Source organism: Ascaphus truei, chromosome 2, assembly GCF_040206685.1.
Source record: "Ascaphus truei isolate aAscTru1 chromosome 2, aAscTru1.hap1, whole genome shotgun sequence".
NCBI classification, from domain to species: Eukaryota; Metazoa; Chordata; class Amphibia; order Anura; family Ascaphidae; genus Ascaphus; species Ascaphus truei.
Genome location: NC_134484.1, coordinates 432,800,097 through 432,811,217, shown reverse-complemented (window position 1 = coordinate 432,811,217; position 11,121 = coordinate 432,800,097). Strand labels below are relative to the sequence as shown.

The window sequence follows — 11,121 nt, the reverse complement described above, 5'->3', positions numbered from 1 at the left end:
GGACAACACACGTGTCTACAGCTATTTAGTAAGGATGGCCCAGCATTCCAAAAGCTAATAGAAAGAAAACAAAAACTGTGTAGATTGTAAGACTCTAGGTGAAATCTATAAACATATCTTAAAATGTGTCAAAAATGCAAGTCGTTGTCCAGCAGTGCTGTGCTCAAACTCCCAATAAAGCCCAGTGGAGTACAAAAGGGTTTGGTCCGGTAAGTGGAGCAGGTTTGCTAGTCATTAGAATGGGCAGCAGACTTTAGCAGCTATATCTAGCAATAGATTTTTAGTTCTGTATCCTACACAAAAGAAACAAAAGCGTTGCCATACTCTACTTAAATGGCAGTTAAAACCGGATTGGGGGGACATACCCCGTTTTGTGGCCAAGTGAATCCCGGACTTAATATTATTTTGTAGCGTTGAGTGTTATAAAAAAAAATATGGTTTGTTCATCCTAAACATTACTTCTTATTATCGTTAAGTCAGTTATGGTTTACGTTTTTTTGAAAGTCATCTTACACTGGACTTTTTAATAGCCAATATGCTGTATTTGAGCTTTTTTATTTTATCTCAGATATGTTACGAAGATTGTTAATCACACTTCTCCATGTAAGTCTTAAAAAATCTTTTAGCTTGGACGTGATGAACAAAGAAAATAAATGTGCATGTCATCACCAAAGAAAGGGAAACAGATTTAATATTCTGTTTTTATTCATATGTTTTATATATTGCCAACAGAAAAATTATATTTAGGCTTCCTTGATTATTTATAAACTTGCTCCTTGAGTTGCCATGATTCTTTTAGGCACACATCACTGCACAGCATTCAGTTTTGCAAATAGGCATTTAGCCAGCATAGCTTATTTGCCTTTTTGGGGCCATGAATCCTACTGTATTGTTAAAACTTTTTACATGAGTGAGTGTCATTCTTTGCAATAACACTTATTATTTACAAATGAATCAAGATATATTCATACGAAAAGTTCTCTTAGGATTATCAAATTGACTAGTGTTCAAAATAGACAGAAATTAATCTTAAGTGGGCACTTTCACTGGCATTTTGGTTCCAAAAAATTGTCATCTATTAGTATCGGTGAAACTTGAAGGTGGAAAAAAACAAACAATTAGGAAACCATAATAGTTTTACTCTGGGGACCAACATATTATATGCACTTGCCCACCAAGTTGTAACCAACATATTTGTACCCCCCTGCAAGAAACTACTAGTAGTTAAGGGGTTAAGGATCCAGAGAGTTAACGGTGCAGGGTAGGGCCACCGATAGGGGGAGGGGACAGCCAGGACAAGTGTCCAGGCCCGGTGGCTGCGGGGGGCCTAGTTGCCGCCAGGCCATGGCCATGTGCCAGAAGCTGGGCCAAGCTAACTTCCGGCATGCTGACATCAGAGAGATCCGTTGTGTGGCAGCGTTGGAAGCTCGGCTTGGGACAGAGTGAGGGAGAGGCCTGCAGCTGGGGAGAGCCGGGGCCCCATTGGCAACCGTTTTGTCTGGCAGCCAGGTTCTTATTTGTATTTGTTTTTTTTTATATGTATTTCTTTTTTTTAGATGTATTTTTTTTATATGTATTTGGGGGGGTTAAATGAATTTGGAGTTTTTTTTATATGTATTTGGGATTTTTAATATGTATTTGTTTTTTTATATATGTATTTGTTTTTTTATATGGAGGTGGGGTTTTTTGGTATATATTTTGTGTGGGGGCTTGTGCAAGGGGGAGGGAATGAGTGTGAGGAGGGGGATTGAGTGGGGTAGTTGACAGAGGGAGGGAGAGAGAGAAAGAAGAGAAGGGGTGAATTGAGGAAAAAAGGGAGTAAGAGTGAGACACAGAGGAGAGAAATACATGTGAGGTGGGGGGCATTAATTGAGTGAATGTGGGTAATTGATGGAGGGAGAGTGAGAGGGGAGATGGAGGGGAGAGAATACATGTGAAGAGGGAGGGAAAAAAAGGGTGTGTGCGAGTGATGAATCCCAAAGAAACCTAAACCTAGTGTAGGTGTGAGATCTATCATGGGAAGAAGCATAGAGTAACCATATTGTTTGTCGCTAGTTAATGTCTATGTGACTGCAAACCAAAAAGGGAGTGAATCGCGCTAACAAATTCGACAAAATGACTAAATGATGGGACTAAAGAAATGTGAGATCAACTTTGAAAATGCTTAAAATAAGTGACATGCAATATTTTGAAAAAAGGGTTGACTATAGTGTTTGAATGTCAAATATAGTGTCTGGCCCAAAAAAGGTCTGAAACTGCAGCCCAAGAGTAAAGGATTGTCCAAATCTTTTCTGGTATAAAGTGGTAGAAGAAAGTCTATTGGTGCATACAGTACATGCAGATGAGGAAAGGGAAATGTGAGGGGGAAAGGAGGCAGGAAAGGGGAAAACAAGAAAAAAACAATGGTGTGATATTTTTGGGCAGATTGAATAACTACAAATATAAGGTGAGTATTTTACTTGCACTGTTTCTTTCTTCACAGGAGTAGAGCTTTTTCTTCTTTGTTCTTAATTCACTCCTCAGGATCGTATATTGGTATCTTCTTATACTATTTTCCCTTTATGTAATTGTAACGGTTTTTCCAGACCAACCCAATCTCACATTGGCTCCTGTGGTCTACTGGCCCCATTACATGTAGGTATAGTGTGTGGTGCACCTGCTGGCTTACAGGACTCCTGAGTCTCCCGCTGGGTTGGTATGGGGATATCAGCATGACAGGCATCTGAGGTAGTGGGGATTTGAGTCCTACTCACATCTGATGCAGTGCCTCCACCTCATCAGGATCTCTGCGGCCGCAGGGGGATGAGTCTGATGAGGACCTCCTCTGTGGTGCCTCCTTCTGTGTAATGACTCCACACATACACAGCAAGGGTCTTGTGAAACTGGGCATCTTTATTGACATCATCATGCAGACTGCCCCTCACAGCTGTCGTCCTAGACACTCATCTTGGTGTAGTACATCCTTTCTGAAGTTCTTTCCCTCCCAATGGAGTTTGGTCACCTCTCCCCTCAGAGAGATCGCCACCTGTGTCAGGTCCCTGATCACAGTGTAGATACTATTGAGTATATCTGACAGCCTTAACTGCTGCAGACCTCCAAAACTGGACCATAACTGATCCTTTTGATTCACACTCTCCAACACTACAGAACCACTAACTTTAGGCAGTGCTGTGTCTTATATAGACTCAGAAAACAGCCACACCTCCTGTGTCACTAACAGTGGACACAGAGCATGTTACCACTCCCCTTGTGCACATATGACACGTCACCAGGGTGTGAGGGCAAACCTCCATGATTGATGCTGGCAATCCTACATACTTACCAGGTTTACTGCCAGCATGAGAAAGAACTGGATACCATTTTTATACATGGCAACATAATAATAAAAACTTTTCATAATATAATGTTGTTTAATACAAAATTAGAAAATAAGGATTATTGCACTTACAAACACTCCTTGATTATTGTGCATGTTAAGTATAACTACTGCTGTTGGCTAGATATGGCTCCTTCACACTTCCTTCTATTTCCACAGATGGATCGACTGGATTTGTGAACTGTTAGTGTCTCGTCCGCCAGCTCTCACGATCGCTGAGCCAAAAAGGGACACTCCACACCTCCCGATGCCACCAGTCACCACCTCGCAGCGGACCAAGGTGAGGGGATGTGTCAGCCCAATGGCGTCTCTCGAGCTGTAACCAACTACTGTATTAGGCAGAATGTCTCCTCAATCCAACCGGTTATTGGGTGCATGCTGTGTGTTTCAAACTCTTAGGCTGTGATTATACCAAAAATTGCTGGCAGTGCCAAAATAACTACTATAAAAACAATAAAAGGGCTCATACCAATGGCGACAGTCACACTGCAAAATACTAAAAAGCGGCAAGCTGGGGAAGAGACTTCTAAATTTGTTTTCCTCTGGCAACGGGTGTGTCACATGTGCGGTTCAGCCAATGAGGGTTAACGGCTCACGGCCACACCTCCCCCACACCTCCAAGCCTCCTCTGCTCTGTCTCCCCGGTATAATCAAGATCCTGCTCGGCTGCAGCGAAGGGTGACGTCACAGGATAGCACTGCCACCCTGCAGCTCTTGGTATAATTGGGACCTTACTGGTTACAGTCAGCTGTAAGGATCAAGTTATGGTGGCCTCAGAACAATCCAAACACATTTCGCCAAGCAGCTTCACTGGTAGGTAATAGAAAAGGTGATATTACGATTTTCCTAAACTTTGAACTAGATATCACTGTGAGAAGTGTGATTCTGCTGAGTTGGAAAATATATTTACAGTATAAAATATATGTACATTATATATGTAGCAGGGTCCCCCCTGACTACTATTCTACCCAATAGGCTGTCAGTAAACCTTGGTACTATCAGGTTGCCAGTAGTTGGTATTTGGTTTTCCCCCTCACCTTTGGTACTGCACTTGATTGACAGCAGGGGGTGGTACATTCTGTTGTAGCTGGGACAATGGGTGCCCGCCTCTGGCTGTACTTAAGGGCAGGAGCTCCCTAAAGTTGTAAGTTTTTCCTTCCCCTCTGAGGAAGGCAGGTCACACAACTGAGAGCCTCAGATTGGGGCCTTCCCTCACTATGGGGGAGAGTGAGTGTGGACCATACCTCTGCCTCTGCTAGGGAGTTGGGGAAGAGCTAGGATGGCTTAGGGTGCCCTTGACCTGTAGTGATGGTCCAGGGACCATCTTCAATGGTTGCTGACCTGACAGACTATATCCGTCAAAAGACTGCCGTGTAACTGTTACTGCAGAGTGTAGTAATAAACCTGTTCCTGTTTTGCAATATACCTCCTGCCTGGTGCGTGACCTTACTGGGGGGAGAGGTAATAATCTCTACTGTGGAAGATCACCTTCAGTTCCTGGAGTCCACGGCAGATGGAGGCGCTGCACTACTAAGGAGATATGTGGGGTAAGAACCCCAGAAGCCTGTTTCTGTGTCCTCACTACCATCGGTGGACGACTTAGCCCTCCTGTTGCCAGCAGGTATATGCACCATGCAGCCTGTAATGGCCCCTATCTGCGACCGGGTGGGGGAAACACGGTTACATATACATTACAGATTATGACGGAAAATATGAGTGCTAAACATATTGGGTGATTAAAAGGGCTGCCAGATTGTTCGCCAATTAAAAAAGGCAAAATTAGAATTTACATAATCTTTTGAAGCTAGATATGTCTGAAACAAGTGTGATTCTGCTCAGTAGGACTTCACAGTCCATATTATACTGTAAAGGAAAAAATATATTTTTCCAGGCTGCAACCTAGCAACAGCTGGTAGGGATTCCTAGCCTCCTGAATAATAATAATAAGTTGTACAAGCACCCCCTGGTGGGTTAGATTTTTTCAAAGGAGAGAAGATGGAGGACACAGTTTGTTACTACAACTTATTCCTTGTCATTTTTGCAAAAGATTCCCTCTACCTTCTTAGCAAAGATAAATAAAAAGTGTAAAAAGTGGCACAAATCACTATTTTTCTCATATTCTTCAGAATCTGGGAATAAAATGTCACATAAATGTCGAAGAACAGAGGTGAGGAGACTAAAGTTCCACTTCATCTTCTGGCTCAGCGGAGAACATCAATCACTGGAAAAGAGGAAATTGAGTTAAAAAAAACAGAAGAAAAAAGAGATTTTGCTCTGTATTGAGTCAGAAATGGGAAATTTCCTGAGGGAAAATTAGCAGTGGCCCGTAGCTAGCAAAAAGCTCATAGGAGCCACACTCCACCTTTCCTGGGTACGCTTCTGAAGCACAGAGGATCTCCTACAGGAGCTTCCACAATCCAATTGGGAGGCGACTCTATTGGGGATAGACTAGAGACATCCCTTTCATTAAAAGATCAGGAATTAATTAACTCCTTGGTAAGACCACAGACTAGGAATAGATATAATGCTGTAGTTCAGGAATTAAAATGTTGGCATGCGGCCTACAAACCGGGAACTAGAATAGATAGTCATAACAATACTAGAATTTTTAGCAAATAAATTCCAACATTATAATGAGTTGCCTTAGGCAAGTTAGTACCAAACCTTAGCTCACATAAGTTATATTTTCATTTACTAAGAGGTGCCACTCTTTCTAGACTCACAATACCCAAATACAGTTCAATTTGTGACCATGAGCCATTGCTCAAAACATCCACATTAGATAATAAATCTATAGATTTAAATTGTCGTGTCTTTTGGCCCTAGCTTTTGCAGCCAGGGGGGTGGGTTTATTTTAATTCATGGTTAATGTATACCCCAAAATGTTTACATATAATATTGAAAGGGTGAACGAAACCTGGATCAATGGATACATCGGCAGTTGAACTGCATTTTGTAGAGGATACATCAGATACTTCTCTCTGTGTAGTTAGTTGCATGATGATGTATTTAGATAAAACAGGCAATATCTGCACGGATATATCCCAGTTTTTAATAACCTCAAGGAAACCATTTAGACCAGCCAAAACTAATACTATAAAAGACTGGATTCTTTGTGCAATGAATCAATCAGGAACTAACACAGATCACTTAACATGTAATTATTCTTTATTTTTTTCCCCATTTATAGAGTATTCACTTACATTCTGGGAAGAGATTAGATTACTCCCTGTTAAGTATTTAAACACTTTCGATTCCCATTACACGCATTTATAAACTTCCGATTCACATTACACATATGTATTATGATCTCATTAGGGTGTATTTGAATTTATTGAGGCTATTTACATTTTCTTTACATATATTATATTTATGATTATTCGAAAATGGTTTCCTGAAACTCAATAGGGTTTCTCCTCTTTGGTATTGTAGCTATTCTCAATATATTGAGATATTTTTTAATCTGAGAGAGATGTGAAGATAGTGTAATTTATCTCACTGGGCTTTATAAATTTTGATAAACTGTAGGACATAGTTTTTGGTGGGGTGACAAAACCTGAAGGAACTAGAAGTGAAGAAAGAATAGGTTTAAGATTTTATATTATATCTACAGTATCAATACTTTTTTTTCCTAAGAATATTAGTGTAGCCTACAGTAGTACCTAATGTTCTTTGGGCCGCCCTATACCACTGGCTCTAGCCATCCCACCTCCTCCTCACCACATTTTTCCCTTTGAGGACAATGTCCTGAAGTCTTCTCCATTCTAATTTATTATGTTGAGAACTTTTGATTTTGGTTCCACAGGATCAAGGCTTCTATTGCTATTTCTTCAGAATTCAGAACCTTATCTAAAAGTTTGCACAGAGAAAACAAGAAGTTATACATATTTGTTAGTGTTAAATCTCTTAAACTAATAAGAGAAACAGCGTATATAATCATTCCTCCCCTTTACCGAACACTGAGGACTGTAATAAGCTGATGACCTGCATGAACAGTGCAAACACCTCAAGGCCATTTGTGATTATGTCTATACTTCAATGCATTAAAACAAAACCTTTCCAGTTGCACAGGGTCACATGGGCAACATAGAAACCAGTATTTGAACTGTACATCATACTGTATGAACAAAGGAAAGTAAATATTACATACTGACTTTTGTGTAAGAACAAATACACTCAGCAAATTAAAGGAAGTTTAGTTTTTCCCACATCCACTAGAAGTTATTTCCCAGCTGCATGATCAATGAAACATTGCTGCTTTAATAAAGACATTGCTGAGTCTGTGAAATGTACCACTTAAGAAGACAATTGTTTGTTGAGCTTGTTAAGAATGGTGCCAATGACTGAATTTGAATAAAAGAAACTGCTGGAGCTCCAATTAGCTGCTCTAATTCTGTGAAAGTATGTAGCAAAAGCAATGTATTCCTCTTAAAAGTCGATGTTTAGTGCTATATGTGCACACAACCATTAAATCCGGTGTTGATTTTATAGTAACACTAAAAAGGCATATGCTGTATACAGTAATGTATCTTTAATGTAAGCAACCCCATAACCTTTTCCGATTTCTGAATACATATTTACCATTAACATATACAAATAACTATTAGTAATTGAGCGACTATTTTTAATACTGGAAATATTATTGTTTCAATGTTATTTTACAAATAGTTTACTTTAAAATGATACTATACATTAGGGAATTGTTGAACCAGAGACAGTTAAGCAGAAGTCTCATAAAGCCCTAAGGCTTAGCAACATGTGAAATCTGGTGGATTTAATTTGAATTAAGGCACCAATAATTTTGTACATGGAATGCTGAATGGAAGAAAATAAAACTTGGTTTGTTGTGTTTTCTTTGTCCAGAGGCCAACTAATTTGTTTAAATGTCACAATTGATGACTTTTTACTGAGATTGTTTTTTGTGTAATATGTGAATTCACTAAATTAAAAATAAAGTGAAGGCAGTCCATGAGGCAGATATTGATACATAAAAGAAGCAATCCAACCTAACTAATCTCCATTTTTATTTTTACAGAACTGGACCTGGGGGGGGGGGGTCCTTCAGAGCTGAACCGCACCCCCGGTTCTCGAGATACTTAGTGCAATTACTGGTATTACTTCCAGGTTTTTAAAGGGGATTTAAAAAGCTGTCAAATAGAAAGTTGCAATCAGTGATGTGGGAGCTTCATATTGGCAAGAGATCTTGCAGCCACTTTGTTTCCCAGAGGGAGATGTTAACTTCACCGTAAGTATTTCAGGAATAAGGAAGTTCCCGAAGCTGAAAATAGTGGTGTGTGGTTCCCACCCTGTAAAATAATGGGGCTAAAAAAAGAGTAGGAGGTAACTCTCCTTTAAGTTACAGTACCTATTTTCCGAGGCGCACTATGCTTTTTAGAATCTAAGGGGTCTGTGTACTTAAATTATATTTTAAATGTTTTTCAGCATGAAAATTCTAGTGCTAAAACGTAATAAAAATCTTCATAAAATGTGAGCCGTTTTAGACCATTAGAGAGGTTATGATAGCTTTTTGCAGGTACAGCAGTGTTGGGACCTACAGAGGGGCCATACCTTTACATGATTGAAGGCTTTAAAAACTTTGGCGAGATGGATAGGGAGCTGAACTACTCCAAAAGGACTAATATATCATATTGCATGGGCAAGAATGAAAACAGACAAAATAAGCCTAACAGACGAGGCAGAGAAACTCCCACTAAAAGACAAGGGCACTCGGGGGCAGTGGCAGATTTCCCATTAGGCCTGATAGGTCTGGGCCTAGGGAAGCAAGATTTTGGGTTGAAAATACTCAGAAGCCGTGCTCTCAGGACTATTGGGCCTGATGGGAAGTTCCTTACCTGCTGCCGCCTCCGCCTTCCTGCTGCCTCCACCTTTTTTCTGCAGCATCAAATGATGCTGCAACGTCACATAGCGTCTCGTTGCCATGGCAACGTGACATAGCGGTGTCAAATTACGTGAGACACCATGGGATGTCGCATTGGTGACATCCGCAGCATCATTTGACGCTGCCGTTTTAAAGAAGACGGAGGGTGGCAGTGTGGAGAAGGTGGCACCAGGTAAGTGCCTAGGGGCAGCGGATCTGGAAATCCGCTACTGCTCAAGAGTATAGAGAAAAAAAGGGATGAGGTAATGTTAATATTGAATATAATATATAATGAAACAAATAATGAACTCTGTGAAATTTTATTAAACTTGATAACATACATCTATCTATCATATACAGTATGTGCTGTATCAAACAAGCGTGAAATACAATCATTTAGAAAGTACCGTAAGAGTTAAGAAACATGAATATGACTATCACATTGTTAGAATAGTAAATCTGTTAATATAAAGGTAAAAAAATGAAAGTTTAAAATATAGTGGTTTTCGACTTCACATGAGAAAGTCCAATAGAGAGGCCAAAACATTGTGTTTATTTATGGCACAATAAAGTTTAATTTGTTGAAAAATCTGAAGTGTCTGGGTTCATTTGTTTGCTTTTTACTGTACATACTGGATTACTTACAGGCTTTTCCTGGAACCAGGAGCACCGATAACTGTATCATCTCTTTTCATGCTTTACTGGTGTGCAGCATATATCATGTATTCTGTTTCGACTTCCATCAACATCATCTTCTGGCTGTCGATTAGATGCTTTCATCTCTGAAAAAGAAAATGTTAAACATTTTTTATGGGATGGAAACTACAGTACAGAATGATTAAACTGCGGTATAAGGAACTACTTTAAGTATACAGGTAGTACACATGAGTGAATCCACACCAAAGTCTGCATGCGTTAATGCATGCTATAGTGCGCATGCATCAATGCATTTATGGGCTATGGCATACATACAGTACAGTATGCGTGTCATTGGGAATTAGTTACTACTGTACAGTACATTATATTTACTTTGATTATAAACCTTGACAACCGGGTGGCGGTGACCCAATGTTGATGCCAGGGGTGTACTGTGCATAGATACTTGAGTCGATCATGTAGTTGGCTTGCAGGTTCATCACGCTGACAGAGTTGTTTGGTCCCTACTGATAATGATATTGGGACAGGTAGCCAGACGGAGATGTACAACCAGGTTGAGGCGAGTACTCATGTCAATAGCAACCTCATTTTTGGCCTGGACACGGAGGTGTTCTAATAAAGCAATCATTCATAGTCAAACTGTGTCATATAGAATTCCTCCAACTGTGTGGGTTTGGTGAATTTTAGAAGTATTCATACTTGTCAATGATATAGTCATAGATCTTAGATAGAGTTGCCTTCTTATCTGTCCCTGTTTTAATTGCAGAGAATATCATGTATGCAAAACTGCATTTGGGTCTACTACAGAAGTGAAGCCAATGTAAAACACTGTACAGTACATTCTGGCTTGTAATATAAAGTGTGAAACGACGGCATTTGATAAAGGTTTGCGTGAAAAAGGTAATTTAACAAAGGATTACTGTATTGAATAAACTTTTATCTGGCCTTAAAGACACCTGTTTTCAGACATTAGGGCCTATTCTAGTAGATTTGATAACCAACTCCGTGGATTTTGAGCAGTTCTCGCCAAAATTTGCAAGGTAGCTATTCAGAAAGCCTTAATGAGTTGCCAAACTCATACGGGGACTGCATTTTCCTGAGCATTCTCGCTCCTGGCCAAACTCACAGAGCAAAAGCTACCAAACACCAAAATAGCGCCATTTTGATAAAATCACGCTATTCTAGTAGCCTTGAAGCTCATCGTGGCTGT

At 40.0% G+C, this 11,121-nt stretch overlaps 1 long non-coding RNA gene across 1 annotated transcript; it reads right to left on the bottom strand.

The window, feature by feature from the left end:
• Window positions 1-3,499: 3,499 nt before the first annotated feature.
• LOC142488786 (uncharacterized) lies at window positions 3,500-10,033 on the bottom strand. Its single transcript, XR_012799659.1, has 3 exons — window positions 9,900-10,033; window positions 7,097-7,225; window positions 3,500-5,597 (listed from the first exon to the last, which is right to left on the bottom strand). It is a non-coding gene; the product is annotated as an uncharacterized LOC142488786 (long non-coding RNA).
• Window positions 10,034-11,121: the final 1,088 nt, after the last annotated feature.